The sequence below is a fragment of the Ambystoma mexicanum genome, chromosome 3p, assembly GCF_040938575.1.
Source record: "Ambystoma mexicanum isolate Mex_15411 chromosome 3p, UKY_AmexF1_1, whole genome shotgun sequence".
NCBI classification, from domain to species: domain Eukaryota; kingdom Metazoa; phylum Chordata; class Amphibia; order Caudata; family Ambystomatidae; genus Ambystoma; species Ambystoma mexicanum.
This window is the reverse complement of record NC_090925.1, coordinates 606,923,284-606,943,147: the sequence shown is the minus strand read 5'-3', so window position 1 is coordinate 606,943,147 and position 19,864 is coordinate 606,923,284. Positions and strand designations below refer to the sequence as shown.

General features: G+C 41.8%; 1 protein-coding gene across 1 annotated transcript in view; it reads right to left on the bottom strand.

The window, feature by feature from the left end:
• Nucleotides 1–19,864, bottom strand: part of CDH22 (cadherin 22) — a 2,717,439-nt gene that overhangs the window by 1,022,102 nt on the left and 1,675,473 nt on the right. The gene's annotated exons all lie outside the window — the stretch shown is intronic.

Genomic DNA, 19,864 nt, shown 5'->3' with positions numbered 1-19,864 from the left:
ACAGGGATGATATTAGACTATTAGGTGCACTTCTAGGTTCGACTGTACACAGAGGTGATATTGGGCTATTAGGTGCTATTAGGTACACTTCTAGGTTCAACTGTACACAGAGATGATATTAGGCTATTAGGTACTTCTAAAGGTGGACTTCTAAATTCAACTGAACACAGAGATGGTATTAGGTCTACCTCTAGATTCAATTTTGTATAGAGGGGATATTTTAGTCTATTAGGCGCAGTTCTAAATTCAACTGTACATTTGGATGATATTAGGTCTACCACTAGATTTAATTTTGTATAGAGATGTTATTTGGTCTATCTCTAGATTCAATTTTTTGTGTAGAGGGGATATCAGACTATTAGGCACACTTCTCTCAATTTGACTTTATACAGGGAGGGTATTAGGCATGACTCTAAAATCAACTTTGTACAGAGAGGTTATTAGGGAGATTAGTCAATTCAACCAGGCACGGTATTAGACTAATAGGATATTGGGCCCACTTCCAATTCAGTTTTCACAGAGGGGCAATTGGGACACTTCTAGATTCACAGAGGTTATTGAGCACACTTCTAAGTTCAGCTTCTAATGCACTTCTAAATTCAACTTTCACAGAGAGTCTATTGGGTGCACTTTTAAATTCAACTTTTACAGAGAGGCTATTGGGCGCACTTCTAAATTCAACTTCTAAATGCACTTCTGAATTCAACTTTCACATAGTCTATTGAGCACACTTCTAAATTCAACTTTCGACAGAGAGGCTATTGGTCACACTTCTAAATTCAACTTTCACAGGGATGCTATTGGGCACACTTCTAAATTCAACTTTGCAAAGAGGTGTTACAGGGCACACTTCTAAATTCAACTTTGCACAGAGGTGTTAAAGGGCACACATTTCTAAATTCAACTTTCGACAGAGAGGCTATTGGTCACACTTCTAAATTCAGCTTTCACAGAGAGGCTATTGGGCACACTTCTAGATTCAACTTTCACAGGGATGCTATTGGGCACACTTCTAAGTTCAACTTTGCACAGAGGTGTTACAGGGCACACATTCTAAATTCACAGCGGGGCTATTGGGCACACTTTAAATTTTTTTTTTTTTTTTTTTTTTCTTTATTGAATTGGTTGAAACAAATCAACCTTTCAAAAGAATTACAAAACAAAGATAAATATTATACAAAGGTAAAAAGAAAACATAATTAACGAAAAATGAAAAATGTTAAAACAGTTGAATATTGTGCAACAGAACACCACATCTAGTCGTATTGTTAAGAGTGAACTGTCAGACTGAATAAGCAGATAAAACACATAAAACAAAATGAACATGATAACGAATTATCTCTGGCAATACATTCATTGTTTCATACCACAATTATTTATACACGAAATCAAGAGGCCAGCAACTAGATCTCAATAAGTATGACCAAATAATAATGCAATTGTGTTTGTAAATCAAACATCTGAACTTGTCAAGGACAGACTTTCAATAAATTTAACAACTGCAATTTGAATAGGCAAGTACGCAGAATTCAAAATTGTGAGCCAACATGCCTCATATTCTAAAAAACCCAGATGCCGGCAATGACGTCCCAAAAACTTAAGTCTATGAGAAGTAAGAGCAGGACACTCAATAATCAGATGCTCCAAAGTCTCAGGTTGGCAACTGTTCCTGCAAAAGCGGCAAAAATTATCACAATCTGATATTATCTTGCGTCTGTAAAGAATGGCTTTGGTGGGCCAAAGGTTAAAACGTAGACGCATGATTGCTGAGCGGATATTGACTGCTGGGGCTTTGACTAGATAGAGAGGAAGTGTTTTCATCTTTTTTGGAGGAAAGCGGAGAGCATTGCCATCACAATAAGTTAGGCACAATTTATTTGTCTTAATCCAGTCAAATTCATACAGCTGTCGCTTTGCCTTATCAGTATTATTAATTAATGTATCAAGAGAAACATCTGCACTACTTAATGCAGAGTATGCAGTAGTCACCCATGAGACAAAGAATTTTTGTGTAGTGTGAAACATATGAAATGCAAGTTCTGATAGTAAGGTACGATCTCTGGTTGCTAAGAGACATTTTCTGAAGAGCGCACACAGACGCCAAATGTATAAGGTTTCAAGTGAAATTAGGCCCAACTCATATCTGATCCACGAGATGGGGATACAAGCTGGTAATCGTAATATCTTTTTCCAAAATTGGCTTTCCCATTTATGAAAGACAAGTTTAGACTGGCATGTGAGAGTTCAAGACCATACAATATTGATGGCACTGCTTTCTGGTTCCAGTAAGCAAGAGCCGGTATAATAGAAAATTTGCCATATCTGGACATAATCAAACTAGCTTGTGACGAGGCCGTTGTCACCTTTTTCAAAACTCCATCTAAATGTGCATTAAAGGACCCCCGTAGTTCAAATATCATACCTAAATAGGTGTATTGAGGGACAATCAGCAGATGTACCTGATTAATGTTCCACATAAATGATTTGTTTCTTTTGGTCGGTTGATACAACATTATCTGAGATTTATTGGTATTAATTTTTAAATCATTCTGAATAATATAGGAGTCAAAAGCTGTCAACAATTTCTGCAAGCCAATTTGAGTTTTTGACAACAATACCATATCGTCAGCATACATTAAACTTTGAACGTGATGATTATTAATTTTTGGAGAGTCTGAACCAAGATTTTGAAATGCGAGAGCTATGTCATGAATAAAATAATTAAAAATGGATGACGCCAGAAGACAGCCCTGTTTGAGCCCACGAGCCGTGGGGATAGAGGAAGACAAGGCTCCATCGAGGCTTAGTCGAACATGAATACACGTATCAGAGTGGAGAGCCAAAAGGATTTCAAACAATGTTTGCGGACAGTGGTCACGTTTTAATTTTGTGAAAAGAAGAGAGCGAGAAATGGAGTCGAAAGCAGAATGTAAATCAATGAACGCCAGAAATAAAGACTGTTTCGACTCTTGGCACTGTGCTTTAATAGAGTTCAGTGCAAAGAGGTTAACCTGGGTACCCATACCCGCAATAAAACCAGTCTGGAACGGGTCTCTATATGAATTCTGAAGCGTCCACTTATTAAATTCAATCAGTACAAGTTTAGTGAAAATTTTACTCGGTGAGTCTAAAAGTGCAATTGGACGGTAGTTCTGAGGGGAACACCTTTCACCTTTTTTGAAAATCGGGATGATAATAGAGGATTTCCAGGATAGAGGTATGGTGCATGAATGCAATATATCTTGAAAGATGCAATAAAGTATACGAGCCCATATGTCAGGATTTAATTTCAACATGGCGTTGGAAATGCCATCTGGGCCAACAGCTCGAGAAGGACTAACTTTTTTGATGATTAATACAATGTCCTCAATTGTAAAAGCCAGGTTCCAATAAAGTGCTCTAACAGAGCGAAAGGAGTCTGGATCAAAATTGGCATCAGCATACAAATTTGTGAAATACAAAATCCATTGTGATTCATTTACTGCATTTAGTTGTGCTTCAGCATCTCTATTATATGCATGATTGTGTAGAAGATGCCACATTTGGGCCGAGTTTTTATTGGCAAGGGATTTTAACATTATTTCACTGTCATGTTGAAACATCATTGATTTATGTCCCTTGAGCCAGTTTTTGTATTGTGTTTTCAGATTTATGAGCGCTTGCCAGCGATCGCGAGAAGAGGAGTTTTGTATCTGGCGCTTTAGACGCCTAAACTCAGTCTTTCGTTCTTTAACCAACTGATCATAGATATGGGGGTGTTTAGTTTGGAGTTGCGTGGGAGTAGAAATGGTATGCGCAAACGGTGCAAGTATATCAGTGTATTGTACACCCAATGTATGCAAATTCTTTTGAATTAATTTTTCAAATTCATAGAGACGGTGATCTGTCCATTTCAGTCTGGATCTGGCCGAGTTGATGGCAAATCCAAAACTGACTGAAGAAGATTTAGGAGCAAAAGTTTGCCATAAGATGGTCAGGAAGAGTAGCTTATGATCACTGCCAGGATAGGCAGTGATTGAGAGGTCCTTTAAACAATGGTGAATCCACGAAAATGTAATCAATTGTACTTGCACTGTGATTGCGATACCAGGTCGATTGAGGAGGTGAATCACCTTTGAGGGCCCCATTTATCATAATAAAATTACGTTCATTCATGAGTTGGATCCACCGGGAGCTATCTTTTGAGTATGGGTTGTTAGCAATACAATTCATGTTAAGATCCCCCAGTATGTTGGTAAAATTGGTGATGTTCGCCATATTAATAATATCCAACAATGAAATAAGACCACAATAAAAGTCATCATCAAAACAAGCAGCAGGATTTCTATACACATTCAACAATGCGAGCGAGGCAGTATTCAGATCAATTTTAACTAGTTGTAGGTGAGCCCCAAAGGAAGCCCATGCGTGTACATGAAGACCAGCCTTTTGGAGAACGGCAACCAGCAAGCCTGAAGTGGGTCTGCCTTTAGTTCGAATGGCCGGTAGCAGAGTAATTTCATACCCATCCCACACCGGGGGGACTAAAAGCCAAGTCTCTTGTAAGGTGAGAATGTGATAGATTACAGGCATGGATTTAATAGAAACGTGTAAATGATTATGCCCCCTGGTATTCCAACATGCAAGATTCAGAAGATTGCCATTCTGGCACAATGATGGTTAATTCTGAGTGAAGATCCGAGAATCATGCACTGTATTAATGTCACTTCTATCAATTTGTTGTCTTTCATAAATGCGTGGATTTGGAATGGGGACCCTAGATTGGGGCGTGGTGACAGTCGGCTCATGTGCCAATAGAAAGCCCATTTCAAACAGAGTCATTCTCGCTCGCCAAATAGTATTGGCAACAATGGTCGATGGGATCCATAGTCTGATGACAGAATTGGAGGAAGCAGAGATAAATTCGATTTGTGCTATATCAAAGGTAGTAATATCCCTTAGTTCATCAATGTCGCTAAAGATGTTTAAGACACTCCTTCTATTCAAGTTATAAGCAGGGTACGAACCATCTCGACATTTTAAAATGAATGTGCAAGGCGAGAGAGTGGAAGGGGCTTGAGAGGATTGAGGAAGAGGACGCCTTGTGTCAGAATGGTGAGGCTTAGGCAGTCTGAGCTGGTGCGTGTGTTCAGAGTGCAAGTCTTTGAACCCAGACACTTGAGACTCAAGATTGTACTGCTCAAGACTAGAATAATTGGACATATCAGAGGGTTTAGAAATAGGTTGAGGGGGATCTGTCATATCAGACGTGAGTTGTGACATGGGTACAGCGGAGAACCTTTCCTCCAGAAATTTGTCAACGGCTTGTTTCAACTCATTCAATGGGTCCTGATTTAAAGCAGATGACACAGCAGCGGGCCGTCTAACACTTGGGGCAAAAGAGACAGTTTTTTTGGGTGGCATATCGATTACAACTCGATCAGCATCTTGCTCTAACATCTCAAGTTACTCAACCAAATCGTCCAAAGGGGGGTGGGGAGCTATCAGTGCCGGAGTGTCAACAGGCACGGCAGATGCCGTCTCCTTTGTGTGAACAGACGATGGAATACTCGCTTGCAACAGTACAGGGCCAGAGATAGCTAGGGGTTTTGTGAGGGGGAGACTCTGGGGAAGAACCTTCGGCCCTGCTTCCAAAGACCCACCTATAGCTTTAAAGAAGGCATTCAGAGTGTTTTTGTTGCCTCGACGAGGCAACTGTTTCTTTGTTTTTTTCAATACAGCATGTGAATTTTTTGAGATCGTTGTGGTCCTAAACTTGCTGCTAGAGGCTGCCGGCGTTACTGCCACAATGGGATTTGCTGGAGAGGAACCCTCAGAGGTGGGCAATGTGACAAGGGGAGCAGTGGCAGCAAACTGGAGAGGCACCTCAGGGACAGGCACCGAAACAATGTTATTTATGGCAGGCTGAGTAAGAGGCACAGGGATAGGTGTCACAGAGCTAGAAGAAGCGTCAAGAGCACAAATAACATTGTGGAAATGTGGCAAGGAAGATGGAGCATTCGCACTTTTCACATGTGAAACACAAATCGCGGGGGGCACAGCTGTACCTGTCTGCCTGTCTAGAGTAGTGAAGCTACCACAGGTAATAATTGAGGCCTCACAGCTTTCCAATGGCCTTTCTGATGATAAAGGTGGAGAGGGGTTCAACTGATCATGGTGACGACTCCAGTGTAGGAGTTCCTCCAGATGTATGCCTTGAGTTGTGATTTTTGTATTCATAATATCAAACATTTTATGCATTCCAAGAATAGAGGTGTTAATTGCCTGCAAAGCTAATTCAACACCAATGTTGGAGCCTGTAGCAAGCGTATTGCGGGCAGGCACGACTGCACGAGGCGTAGGAAGGGCAAAGGAAGCAATTGCAGAGTCTATCGGTGTAGTGTAGGTATCTTGAGGAGAGTGGCCGGATTGGGCCACATCACAATGGGATTGTACAGACTGCAAAGTTTCATGGTGGCTAGCATATAGTGAAATACTAGTGCTATCTAGGATTATAGGAGAACCTGGAGTGATAGGCGAGAGGGTTTGATTAGAATGAGTACTAAATTTCCTCTTCACGTTCCGTACTTTCAATGAGGCAAGAATCGTTTTGTCGGAAATGCCCCGAGTACGAGCAGGACTCGTCAGAACAGAATGGGTGAGCAGGGGTGCGCCACACATGGGACAGTTTGCTAACCCATAGTTGGAATGTGGGACTCCGCAGACCCTTGTGACAAGGAGGGGATAGTCCGGGGGGACCAACCGACAGGCCCATGGTGGAAGTGGTAGAAGTGGGGCCGACTGGGGTTCTCGGAGACAGAATAAATGCTGGAAATTTCGTCTGGATTAGCCCAGTGCTAGAACAGCTAGGCTTGGGATGTAAAGCAAGATCTGGCATATTTGATTTCAGTGAGTACGGCACAAAGGACATTCGTTGTAAGACAACACTTAAACTGACCTGGGAGAACTAGATAAGGACTGGGTAGAGGAACACCAGCGCTAGGGAGCCAGGCCGCGACCGCAGTAACGCGGTGAAGCGGTAAAGCGGAACTTAGCCGTGAACTTGCTCGTGCGCGCGCGCTGTGCGCGTAAGGCTGTCTTTAGTAGGAGGTGAGGGAGTGAAAAACACGCCTTTTCCTGGGCAGGGCTAGCAGGAGGTGTCAATCACCGAGGCTGGTGTAACCAGTAATGCAATCCGCTTCAATGCGAGAGGAAACACTGTGAAACAAAACAAACAAACAAACATATGTCAAGGGATTGCTAAAATGCTGAAAAGCTGAAAACTCCCTCTAGTGGGCTTAATGGTCCAAATCCTCTAGCCAGAGCAATCACCTGGCTAGGCGAGAGGCAGTCCAGTCCAAATGCAAAAGTGCAGAGAAGCAACAGCCACAAAGTCCTCACGAGCGGTAAAGCGGAACTTAGCCGTGAACTTGCTCGTGCAAATACAACTTTCAATGAGCGGCTATTGGGCACACTTCTAAGTTCAACTTTCACAGAGGAGTAATTGGGACACTTTTAAATTCATAGAGAGGTTATTGGGCACACTTCTAAATTCAACTTCTAATGCACTTCAAATTCAAATTTCACAGAGATAACGGGATAACCTTTCTGGAGCCTTTGTCTCCAAGAGAAAACAAAAGCAGGAGACAGATGGGCCTCATCCCCAGATGTAGAAGAAAAGTAATATTAGTTTGGAGCCCTTGGGTGGGATATTAATCATTAACGTTTTATGACCCCCTGGGGGGTGCAGGTAGAGTCTCCTCCCTAACCTTATAGAGAGCATTGTTGGGGGGTGGCTTGAGGAGTACCCTAAGTCTGAAATCTTGGTAGTTAGTGTCTTTCATTCTTACTGTCACTGGGCACCAATGAAGATTGATGAGTGGAACGAAGTATGTGGATTGTCTGAGGTAATATATCCTTCTGCATTGGTAAATGACATGAATACACACGTGTGGCACTTGTTATTGGTAAACGACTTGAGATGACTTGAGTGCTTTAGAAGCTTTGGTTTGGATTTTCTTAATTCCACTTATCCATAAATTGCTACAAATTGGAACACTTGCTGGTATGGTATGCCTTCTTCTTGAGTTGATTATATTTTTTTGAGTAGAAGAGTACGGAAGTACTTGAAATAATTTATGTTGGAACAAACCTCTCTAAGTGACCAGGTGGTCCTGAAATTAATTTAGGAAAATAAGAAAAAACCTATTGCCCGTTTCAGTGTTACCAATTTCCGAGTTAATAGTAGTGGTAACAGGATCACATGGCATGGACTGACTCTAATATTGATAAATGTGACCAATTATTTACAGTTTACCCTTTGAAAGCTCACGCTTTGGCAACTATGAGTAATCCTGAAATTATTAATAATCTCAATAAACATCTATGTAAAATTGTGAAATGTAAGATTTCACAACCAAATGGTAAAAAGTATGATAATGTATATGATGTGCCTATTCTGGGTAGGAAAAATGCAATGGGAAGTGGGATTTGTGGGATGAAATGATCCAAGTTACTGAGATGGTCTGACAAAGCTAGACTCATTACTGCCCAGTGAACGAAATACAAGAATTGGTTTTGATCTTATTAGCAAGACGTTAATAATGCCAATTGGAGGATGATCTTCAAAGTACTTAGATTGAATGATATTAAAAGGTGTTGGTGCCTTTATAGGCAGTATCTCTCAGAGGAGGAGGGTATCAGGTAATAGTATCCCTATATGTATGGTTGCCATATAATTTCACCGGGAAAAGGTTGTGGCAACATTATGTAGGTGACCATATAAATAGGGACCGGGGCAAATGGGGGTTGCAAGGGTGTCTCCTGCTCTCCATGAAAAATAAAAAAGGGTTTGGGGGTTGCGCACGTCCCCCCCCACATGTTCCATGGAATAATGTCCCCACAAAAAACGGCCATTTTTTGGCGTTTCTTTGCATGGTGGTATTTTTGAGGGGCCATTACATGGAACCAGAAGGAGCTCAAGGAAGCTAATCCTATATCGGTTGCTGATTGGTATGCTTTGTAGGCACCTTGTACTTTGTTGAGGGTATGGAATACTCTCACATGGTCCCCTCTGCTTTAGGGCACTATATTGGTTTCTCTTTTGAGCTTGAAGACATACTAAGGGTGATTATTACGGTTAATTGGCCCGATTGGCCAATTGGCCCGATGGGCTAGCCAATGCAGTCATAAAAATGAATCCGGAAAAAATAGGCTACTTTGCTTTTACAATTATGTTCTGCTATTTGGGAAAAGGGGGTCACACATAATAGTTTGTGGAAATCTATTTTAATTCCAGTTTTTAAAAAAGAAGATAGAACACAACACTCCAATGAACGCCTTTTAGGGATGTTAGACTCCTGCTATAAAATGTCTTCTACCTTATTATTCGAAAACGTTAATAGATGGATTTTGGAAATAAACTTCTCACTTATCGGTAAACTGGCCTCAGGCCTGGATTTAGTATGCTTGATAATATTGTTACATTGTACTACTTTGGATCACATTACTAATATTATTGCTGATACTCTTCGTAACCCTGGGAGAAGCTTTTATCTTTCCTATATCGACTCTCCTGGTGCTTTTGACTGTGTCAACTGTGAAAGGTAATGGGGGAAATTGAAGGGTGGGGCATATGTCCCCTCTTACTCCACTTGATCAAATCCATCTATATAGCCACTACAGTGTTGGCTTGTCTCTACATGGGAGGTTCCCTTACTGGATCTCTTGAGCCAAATAGATTAAAACAGGGGTGTGTTATGGCCATTGTTTTTTATAACCTTTATGTGGCTGACAGGGATTATGCATTTTGTGGCATTCATAGCTTTCCTCCCAAGATTGGGGCACAGGGATCCAGTGGCTACGGTCATCCTTGACAACACTCCAATTGGACTGCATAGATCCCTTGATGCCCTGCATGGTTATGCCATGAAGAACAATCTTGCCATTAACTTTAAGAAGACCAAGGTGATGATTATTGGGGAGAAGGCATGGAAAAAGATTCCCTTTTTCTGGAAGCTAAATGGCATTCCGTTGAAGGTGGTGGACACCTACCCCTATTTGGGTATCACAATTACTAATAGACCAATTTTGTCATTTTCTGAAAAGGCTTTGTCTGGGAAATTCTTCAATAAATGGAATGTAATTAAAAGGTTTTTGTGATAGAGTGGGATACTCACTTGAAGGTTTCTTAGAAGTTTATAAAAAGAGTGTTATATCTGGTGCACTTTATGCTTTGGAAACTCTCATAGAAAAAAATAGGATAGAAGGTAGGTTGTGGAGTGTGGTTTGGAGGCTACCTTGCTCAGTACTGGTGGAAGCCATTAGATGCAAGTTGGTACTCACCTCGCTCACAACTCTCTGGAAAATGTGTTGCTTTAAATTATATGTAAAGATTATGAATGCACAGGACACTCAAGACAGGGATTTTTGGCATTATTGCCAGAGTTGCCCGTTGTAGTAACATCAATACTCTATTGCAGGATTTACGGATCATGGTCAATACATTTTTTTAGGAAATCAGCCTAGCTATCCCTTTGGACCATGAAGTGCTCCAAACTAATTTTATGGCACAATTATAAATTAAAGCGTTGGAATGCGATAAGATTCATAATTTAGATGGGTTATGTCTTTAGAAGCAGTATGCACCATATACCACTCAGGGAATAATACCAGCGAAACCATGTGAATATTTGATGAAACCTTGCATTTATGACCTCAAACGATCAATCATATATCTTTGCTTTAATATCCTGCCCTCTAATGATTGTGTTGTGGCATGGTCTGGCTTTCCGTATGACAACAGAATGTCCCCTTATTGCAAGTTTGAAATAGAAACAGCACAACACATACTCACGGTTTGCCCTTTATTGTTACTCCATTATCTTAAGGGATATATGAACCTGGTCATGCACCCTTCTATGGTTGTTTTTGATCACCCTTTAGGTTGCTATATATGCTGCAGAATCCTTAGTTATCACTGGTGCTGCATATTACATTTGGAAAAAGAGTAATTGAGGATGCCATGAAATTGGCTTGTTGGCTTTTATATGAAGGGGTACAAATGTGACATGCCCTCCTTGCAGTTTGTATGTTTCCCTCTCTTTAATGATCTGTATATTCATAACTTCATAAGTTGTGTGATGGTTTTCTTAACATGCATGTATTATGGTATTTTATTATTGAATTTATATCTTTCTTTGCTTGATTGCCTGTTGGTAATGTGTTTGTATTCTTTTTTTCTTTTGTCATATGTGTTTATTTGATGTACAAGTTTTTGTTTAACCATGAGCATGTGCTAAATAATTTTTTTTTAAAGTAATAGTAATGGAAATATTTTGACCCAGTAAACAATAAATACGTTTTGCTGAGTGAAGGCTTTCGTTGAGAATATTTTCTCCGCCAATTATGTGCATGTCGAACTGTTGTATGAGGAGCTGTAAAATTAGAATAAGCAGACAAAGGTTTCAATCTCACCTTAGTCCCCGTGGATCAATGTTGGCAACCATTTTGAAAAGCAAAAAACACTGATATGCTTACTTCTCTGTGTGTGTGCGTTTTGCAGCAGACCTGTCACAGTACATTTTTGGTGCAGGGCGAGCATCTACACCCTAGTCATTATCACCTTCTAAGTCTCAATCAAATCCTTGGCTGAGGGGATGGCTGACAAGAAATGTAGAGTGATAACAGGCAGGAAAAGTCTGATCTGTTAGTCTGCATTCACTGAGATGTTGCACTGTGGGAGGGGCCCCACCTCGCTACCCAGCAAATAAGTTGTTACACTTGTTTAAAAGATTCAAAATATCATGATAATGTATAATATGCTGATGAGATCATCTGAACCGCTAAATGCCCAGTTTGTTTATTCACTACAGCACATCCTTTGTGGCAAACCCTCGTTCTTTGTGGAATACATCAATAAAATGCAATAATAAAAGTTGAAATTAATATTGCTATGTTTGAGTTCCACCATGGTGAAGAAGATAGCTGAGTGAGTTAAGCACTTTTTGCAGAGATCTGTGTTTGTATGCTGAGGTTCATATTGTGTATATGCATGCTGTTGATAGGAGCACTCACTGTGCTGTTAAACAACGTGCCTGCAATAAAAAGCACTAGTTATGTAAACTAAAATAGCATCATTATGGCGCTGGTCTAGTTAGTGGCAGTGTGTGTCTTTCCTCACACCAATATTTTTTATAGTAAGAACAGCATATCAAGATAAATGATAACTGCTACATTTCTCCCATCTTCTGCTTTATGCAAAATGTCCATGGGGAAGGGATTTCTGCCTTTCTCAAAAATTCCTTTTAATTGTCACTTCTTGTCTTCTTTACTTTAATTCAATTTGTGCTTTTTTTGAGACATATCTGTCTTATTATGTGTCCCATTTGATCAATGTCCTGTTTTTGTAATCAATTCTTGAGCATGACATATGTCACATTTTAGAATGTACACAGTGTGAAGAATTGGCATTCGGTAAGGGTGCAAAGCCCTCCCTTTTTTGATTTGTGTTAATGCATAACATTATGTGGGTTATTTCATCTCCAAAAGTGTAATCTGCGAACCATATTCCCTTTTCGTTCAACTCCATGTTGAAAGCACCTGATCCGTAGTGACTGCTCTGCTCATGGCTTTGAGCCGACTCAAAGTTCATAAGATACTCAATTGACAATCACAAGGACAGCCACGTTTCTGCCATGCAGGGGTAGAATTTAAGATATTCCCTGCATGTTCCAAAACTGTATAAATGCTCATGAGTAACCCAGGCTAGTGGCAGGATAAACTCGAAATAAAGCTATGCCTGAGTTTAGGCATGGTACTACTTATCACCATGGCCACCACATCCCAATTGATATCGCACATGTATCAGCTCCTGTGAGTCAGATCTGCTGTAGAAGGTGATGTGTATTCTGGCCAGCCGGCTGGAGGTTGCCAAATGGCAGGACAGGAACCTGGAGGACCAGGTCTTTTCTTCGATCTCTTTGTGAGGCAGGTAACACTCTGCCGGAGGCAGCTGTCCTGAACCTGGGCATCAAAGGAGAACACCCATTCAAAAGGAGTCACCTCACACCAGGGTGCTGCATCCCTAAGGCCCTTTGTTCTTAGTGGGAAGGGAAGGGAGCAGAATTAGAGTAGTCAGGTTGCCCTGGTCAATGGAAGGAGAATACCGCCATCTTGTTTCTCTCTGTTGCTTTTTCTCTTTCATGTCCCCTCCACTTCCTCTGAAGCAAAGCACTTTGGGTGTCACATCAGAAGAGGAAAGTCCACTCCGTTCAAGAACAGGGATTGGACCACTAAGTCAGGCTAGCTTTAGTCCAATCACCTGGGAACTTTTGCCTTTAAAGAAGGAGTCTCCCGCGCCTTCTCTAGATTCTTTAAGATCCTCTAGGATCCTCTTAAGCCATGAATATTCAATGAAGAACTCACTTGACTTCCTTTGTCAAAGTTGTGCTTTCCAATGCCCTCAGCCTGATGTGAAGATGGAACCACTCAAAGGAAGGAAGGTTTGTCCCCTGCCCACTCCCAGGGCACATCAGCAGTGACCTTTGTTTGTGGACCAGGACTTACCACTCTGTGCCAGAATATCCTGAAGCCTGGGAGAGCAATCCCTGAACTGAACCATCCTGTCCCCGAGTCCCCTTGAGCAGGCTTCACAGCAGTTGGATGGCGAGACCAGCCACAGCTCTCTGTTCTACCAAACCAGTCACTCTGTGTTTACTTCACCATGAACCAGAAGGAAGGCTCTTTTGCAGGCTTTTGTGCTCCTTCACCAAGTCAAAATATTGCTTGCACTTCAAACCAGCTTAGCACTGCCTCATGCCCTAGCAAAGCCTGTCATCTGCTAGGCCTGAATTGACTGTTCGATGCCAGGACCAGATCCAAATGACTGGTGAGTCACATACATTGACTCTGACCAGAGGTAACAACCATGGCTCAGAAAAAGCTATCCCTTGAATGGCAATCTCATCGACCTGCACATCGACACCCCCAAAGTCACCACTTCGATGACTGTTGCTCGTTGACTCATACCTCTGGAACATTGACCCCTGCCAGCAGCTACAGCCCGACTTGGCCTGGCTCAACTTTAAAGAAATTCTGGGACCGCTCTGATCTGAGTCATTGGGGGCACCCATTCTGATGCACAGATGACAACCTTTGCCCCTACTCGGCTCCCACAAAGAACTGAGTACAGGTACTGTTGACCTTGACCTGTTCCTCAGCGCACTTAGGCCGTAGAGACTGGTTACATCAATGTCACACCTGTTTTCAACATCAACATATCCTTTTTATGGCTAGTAATTCACCTACCACCCCTGGAACCACGTTCACCCACATCTTCTCTGTTCTTCCTTTGGGGCAGATTTTTGTACAGTATTTTCTGTTTGTTCTGTTACAGGTGGTGTGTTTCAATAAAGTATATATATTTTTATAGAACCTTGGTTGAACATTCCCTGTATTTTACACTGTGATCATGAGGTTGTGTCACTAGTGGTTCACCTTCACAGCCCTCTTAAGAGTTTAGCCTTCCCTCACCCCACGTTACCGGGAATGGTGGAGAAGGTACATCTCTTAACTGTCCCGGTTTTACCTTTATGACTGAAGCACAATTTAATGCTTTGGCTCTGTTAAGCATGAAATGGTTAAAGAGATAGAATTTTCTGACATAATTAATGATTTTGCAATATGCATATCTACAAGGAATATATAGTTTAATCTTGGCAGTGTTTCAGGCGCATCATCCTTGGGCAGTAGAAAGCATATAACCACTGGGTGCTTCACATTTCATTTCTTCTATGATTACTTGAATGTGTCTGTTGTATGGGCATGAACCGAATGCTAAGTGAATGTTGATGTTTGTTACATGCCTTTCTGTTTTCTCTGCTGCCTAGTCATGTAATGTATTTCCAAGGACATGCACTTTGTTAGCATTCATACAGACACAAATGGTCAGGTTGAACTGTTTTGCTAAATAAATACTTGCTTAGAAATATCATGGGGTTATGGGGTGAGAGGAGGGCATGTGTTTTAGGGGAGGGGGTAAGGCTGTCTGTGCCCTGGGCTCCAGAAACTGTTAAGAAGGCCCTGGCAGGGATATAGGCAGGTGGAGATTGTATCCATTTTATTCATGGATGCATAGGCTACCAAGAGTGTGGGGCATTCCGCTCTTCTGACTCCACTTACTCCGGAACACCATCTCTCTTGGCACCACAGTTCTCAGGGCTGCCCACTTGACTTCCTCCCATTACAAGATGGCCTCAAAGTCCCTAACTATGTAGGAAAGGTGTGCAATACAAACCTACATCAGGGTGACCATTCTCCCTCCATGCGTCACATGGAAGTCTTTTCTAAACAGTTTTCTGCACATAAGTATAAAGATCAAAGTTGAAAGACTTAAACCTGTGGCAGCCAGGGAATTCATTGGAAGGGCCGACACAGCTGAGCCTGGGGGTCTGGCCTGGCTCTTGGGGGCAAATAGAAGCTGAGCCGGGGGAGGGACCAGTGGCAGGGGGTTGGGGGAAAGAAACGGAGCTAAACGGGTTGGGGAGCATCTAAAATGGCTAAAGGGGCAAGAAAAGTGGCAAAAGGGGTTGAGGGGCATCAAAGGGGGCTTAATAGGACTGGAAGGCCAGAAAACAGGTAAAATGGGACTGGGGCAGCTAAAGGGGTTGAGAGGCAACCAAAAGGGCTAAATGAGACTGGCAGGTCAGAAAAGGGTCAAATAGGACTGGGGGCAGGTAAAGGGGTACAATGGGACTGTGGGAAGTTAAAGGGGTGTAGAAGCAAAAAGAGCGGCTAAATGGGACTGGGGCAAAACAGGGCTGGTGGAAGCTAAAGGGATTGGGACAACAAAAGTGGTTAAACAATACTGAGGTAACTTAAGTAGTTGGGAGTAACAAAGAGGCCTAAAGGTTACAGGGGGCCAAGAAAAGGAGCTATTGGGTGCTAACAAAAGGGCTCACTTACATTTTTTGAATTTGCCACTGCTTCACAGCACCACTAGGAAGTGTTCTGGTGCTGCTCCGGCCAATCAATGAGGGGCTGAGTTGGGAGTTGGGTAAGTCCACTGAAGGGGCAGCCCAAACTGGCGGAACCAAAGGCTGAAATAAGCAGTATGTCACAGAAAGAGGTAACCGCCTGACTAAATTTCACCATACTTTAATTTATATATGGTCAACATTTTAAAAAAAGTGAAAAAGGGTGGTTTGTACAAAAATCAACCTATAGTTTATCCTTGTGGTGAAATCAAACACCCCTTAGTTGGTTAAATACAGGAAAACCTACTTTGTATTATTTGAGCAAGTTCTGTAACCAACAACTAGTTGTATTCAGTGCTTATTTTATTTTTAGTGCACTCAGTATAACAAACATATTTAAGAACCAAAAATACAATGTTTTCAAAAAGGCAAACAGGTTTTTAGAGCATCAGTCTCAAATTGAAGAAGGGGAACAGAGAGCAATGGTACAGTTCTTTTACCAGCATCAGCATAGTAACACTTATTTTTGGTGCACATGCAGTTTGATGAATTTATTCAACAAGTCAATTTTAGAAATTCTGTAGCATCAAATTTAGACAGAAAAGGGAAGTGAGTGTTAGTAAAGTTTTTGTGCAATTCCATCTGGATGGACTGAGGATTGGTCATTTATAATATTGCACAAAAAGTGCACAACTACAGAGGTTTCATCAATAATAAAGAGAGGAAAAGTGTTGCCTCTCCAGATGGAATTGCACAAAAACTTTACTAACACTCACTTCCCTTTTCTGTCTAAATTTGATGCTACAGAATTTCTAAAATTGACTTGTTGAATAAATTCATCAAACTGCATGTGCACCAAAAATAAGTGTTACTATGCTGATGCTGGTAAAAGAACTGTACCATTGCTCTCTGTTCCCCTTCTTCAATTTGAGACTGATGCTCTAAAAACCTGTTTGCCTTTTTGAAAACATTGTATTTTTGGTTCTTAAATATGTTTGTTATACTGAGTGCACTAAAAATAAAATAAGCACTGAATACAACTAGTTGTTGGTTACAGAACTTGCTCAAATAATACAAAGTAGGTTTTCCTGTATTTAACCAACTAAGGGGTGTTTGATTTCACCACAAGGATAAACTATAGGTTGATTTTTGTACAAACCACCCTTTTTCACTTTTTTTAAAATGTTGACCATATATAAATTAAAGTATGGTGAAATTTAGTCAGGCGGTTACCTCTTTCTGTGACATACTGAGTTGGGAGTTGGGACAACCACAAAACAAAAGACACGCCCATGGTGTGCCGGCAGCACTTACAGGAGTGGGTCTACCTGACTTCCTGTCTTGCAAATCAATGAGAGACTGGGGAGGAACCAGAAGTCAGGTGGCCGGGACTGGATGTCAGGCATACACGCTCCTTTTAGTCCTGTCGGCACACCAGGAGTACATCTTTTTTTCTTTTCTAGAGGAGTGGACGGGCACTCAGTTGGGCTCATAGGCAGGCACTGACCCGTGAGGAGGGTCAGACCAGAGCCATAGGTTGGGCTCGTGTGCACACAAGCCTTTCAGGGCTCGTCCACTCGTATTTTGTCTGTCCAACAACTGATTTTCATATTTTATTACTGGTCATGTTTTCTCTACAACCATGTTTGTTTTTATATTTCCTTCTACGTGTATGCTGATTTCTTCGAACCATCAGGGGGCCTTCTTCTGGAGGCCAATTGGATCCTTGATTGGTTAGTGCTGGGATGTGAGATGTTGGAGGAGAGTTGGGTAGAACTATTAACTATAGTCAAGTAAAGTACTCTTTTGATCTCTATTCCATTTGTTCCCCTACCCTTTTTCCTGTAGGGCTTTGGAGAGATGCATCCAGTCAGCATGACCTGTGTGGTCTTGGTGCGTCTCTTAGTATAGTGGGAAGTGTTCTATCTCTCCTGTGGTTGGTCCTGCAACCAGGGCTCAAGTCCTAAAAATGAAAGCGGGGCACTAACGTACCAATTGAACGTGGCATCACCAGAAATTAGTATATGAAGGTGCCCTCTGAAAAAAGTGGGGGACTCCGTCCATCTGCGTGTATCCTCGACTTGGGCCCTGCTTGCAACCTATCCTGTCTCTGTAGCAACTGGACCTGAAAATCTACTTTCAGGGAATTAAACACTGTATGTCACTGGATCTGTCCAGTCATAAGCCACGTTTCACCCTGTAGCAACATAGGTCCAATTTTCCCTTTGCCCACTGAGCAGGCTTCCCATGTAGTGCTCCACATTTAATTGAACACACATAGAAAGCAATTTGCAATGCACATTTACTCATGATCAGCTGAGACTAGATGCCTTTAACAGGTTCACCAGCCTTAAGGGCTGGATGGTCGATAACTGTCAGAATTATAATGATTAAAAAAGAGAGTTCACAACTCCAGAATCCAGGCGTCATCTGAACTGTTTTAGTCATTACCTGCATCGCCCAGTACAAAGAAAAGTCAAAATGCTTTTGAAACAAGTTTGGTGGAGCACACATTATTCAAGCCAGATACATGCAGATAATTTCTCTTCCCAACTCTAGCTGTATTAGTTGGAATTCCCTCTGAAGTGTTATCCTCCACAGTCCCACTTAGGTGGCTTACAATCTGTAATGTTTAAACTCAGCACTACTTTTGCCTTTTTTAGTGCTTGTTTTTAACACAGTTTAAGTGCAAGGAACAGGCTCAAGGGCACACACCTGTGTTATTTTAACTACAAAAGGAACTCATTTACATGAGTAACAGTGGCATTAAATCTAATTAGTACACCGCAAGAGTCTCCTTTGTGCACGGCGGGCAGTGTGGCAGCCTCCAACTGTGTGGAGGCTCGAAGCAGGGCCATTCCCGCTCCATGCCTCCACACGACTGGAGGATACCATCGTCCCCCGCCGGGGATTCTGGTGCATCTTTTTTTTTTCTTTTCCCTTTCCCTTTCCCTCCGCCCAACCCCACTTAACTTCTTCTCTGTTCTCTTTTAGGAGCGGATGCGCTGAGAACATTTCTATTCCCAGCACGTCCACTCCCGATCGCCGTCATGAAAATGGAAAACGGACTCTGTTTTCCCTTTCCCAGCAGCCATTTTCTTGGTCTTTTTTTTTATGTCCCGAAATGCTGCAGCGTTTCAGGACAGAAAAAGTGTTTTTAGTGCCCCGGGCACGCAAATCTTGCAGGCCGGGGTACTAATAGCAATATGCCCCTTGCGGACCTGACTCAGTAATGACCCCGCCTTTTAGGGCATATTGCTTAAGTAAATGCTTACAAATAGCACAGGCAGACACAATACAACACAAATATTGATGTTTCTACATGACAGAAGTAGCTAGCAATCAAGTAATAGACATTTCCCAAGCACTGCTATAAAGGACTTGCCCATGACATGGCAACATCTGGAAAATGGTGTGAGTACTCAATCATATAATGTCAGTGCCTCACAAATCCCTCTAGTTTAAGCTATGGGAAAGCCTACATTTTAGCCTTTGTTAGTACATGATTTTGACAGGACCTAAGTGCACGAAACAGATGCAATGGCACACATCTGCCATATTGTAATTACAACAGGAACTCATTTGCATGCACTATGGTGGCATTACATCTCAGAATACTGCTAAATGATCAAAGTGGCAGGCGATGTTACCACGTGGGTATCCAGTCAATATATCTAAACCTTCCAGAGTGTTAAATTTCAAAGTGGACCATAATACTGAAAAATACTGCAAACATGAATTAGATAAATAAAGGGTAGTGGGGTAAAGGTGTGAAAATGGGTCGGGATGGTGTTGTAAGGGTAAAAAGAAAAACGGGAGGCTTGGAGGGTGGGCCCTCCAAATAAAAAAAAAGAAAAGAAGAAATTCTGTATTTTTTCCACGATTAAATGTACCACTCTGTAATTGTGGTT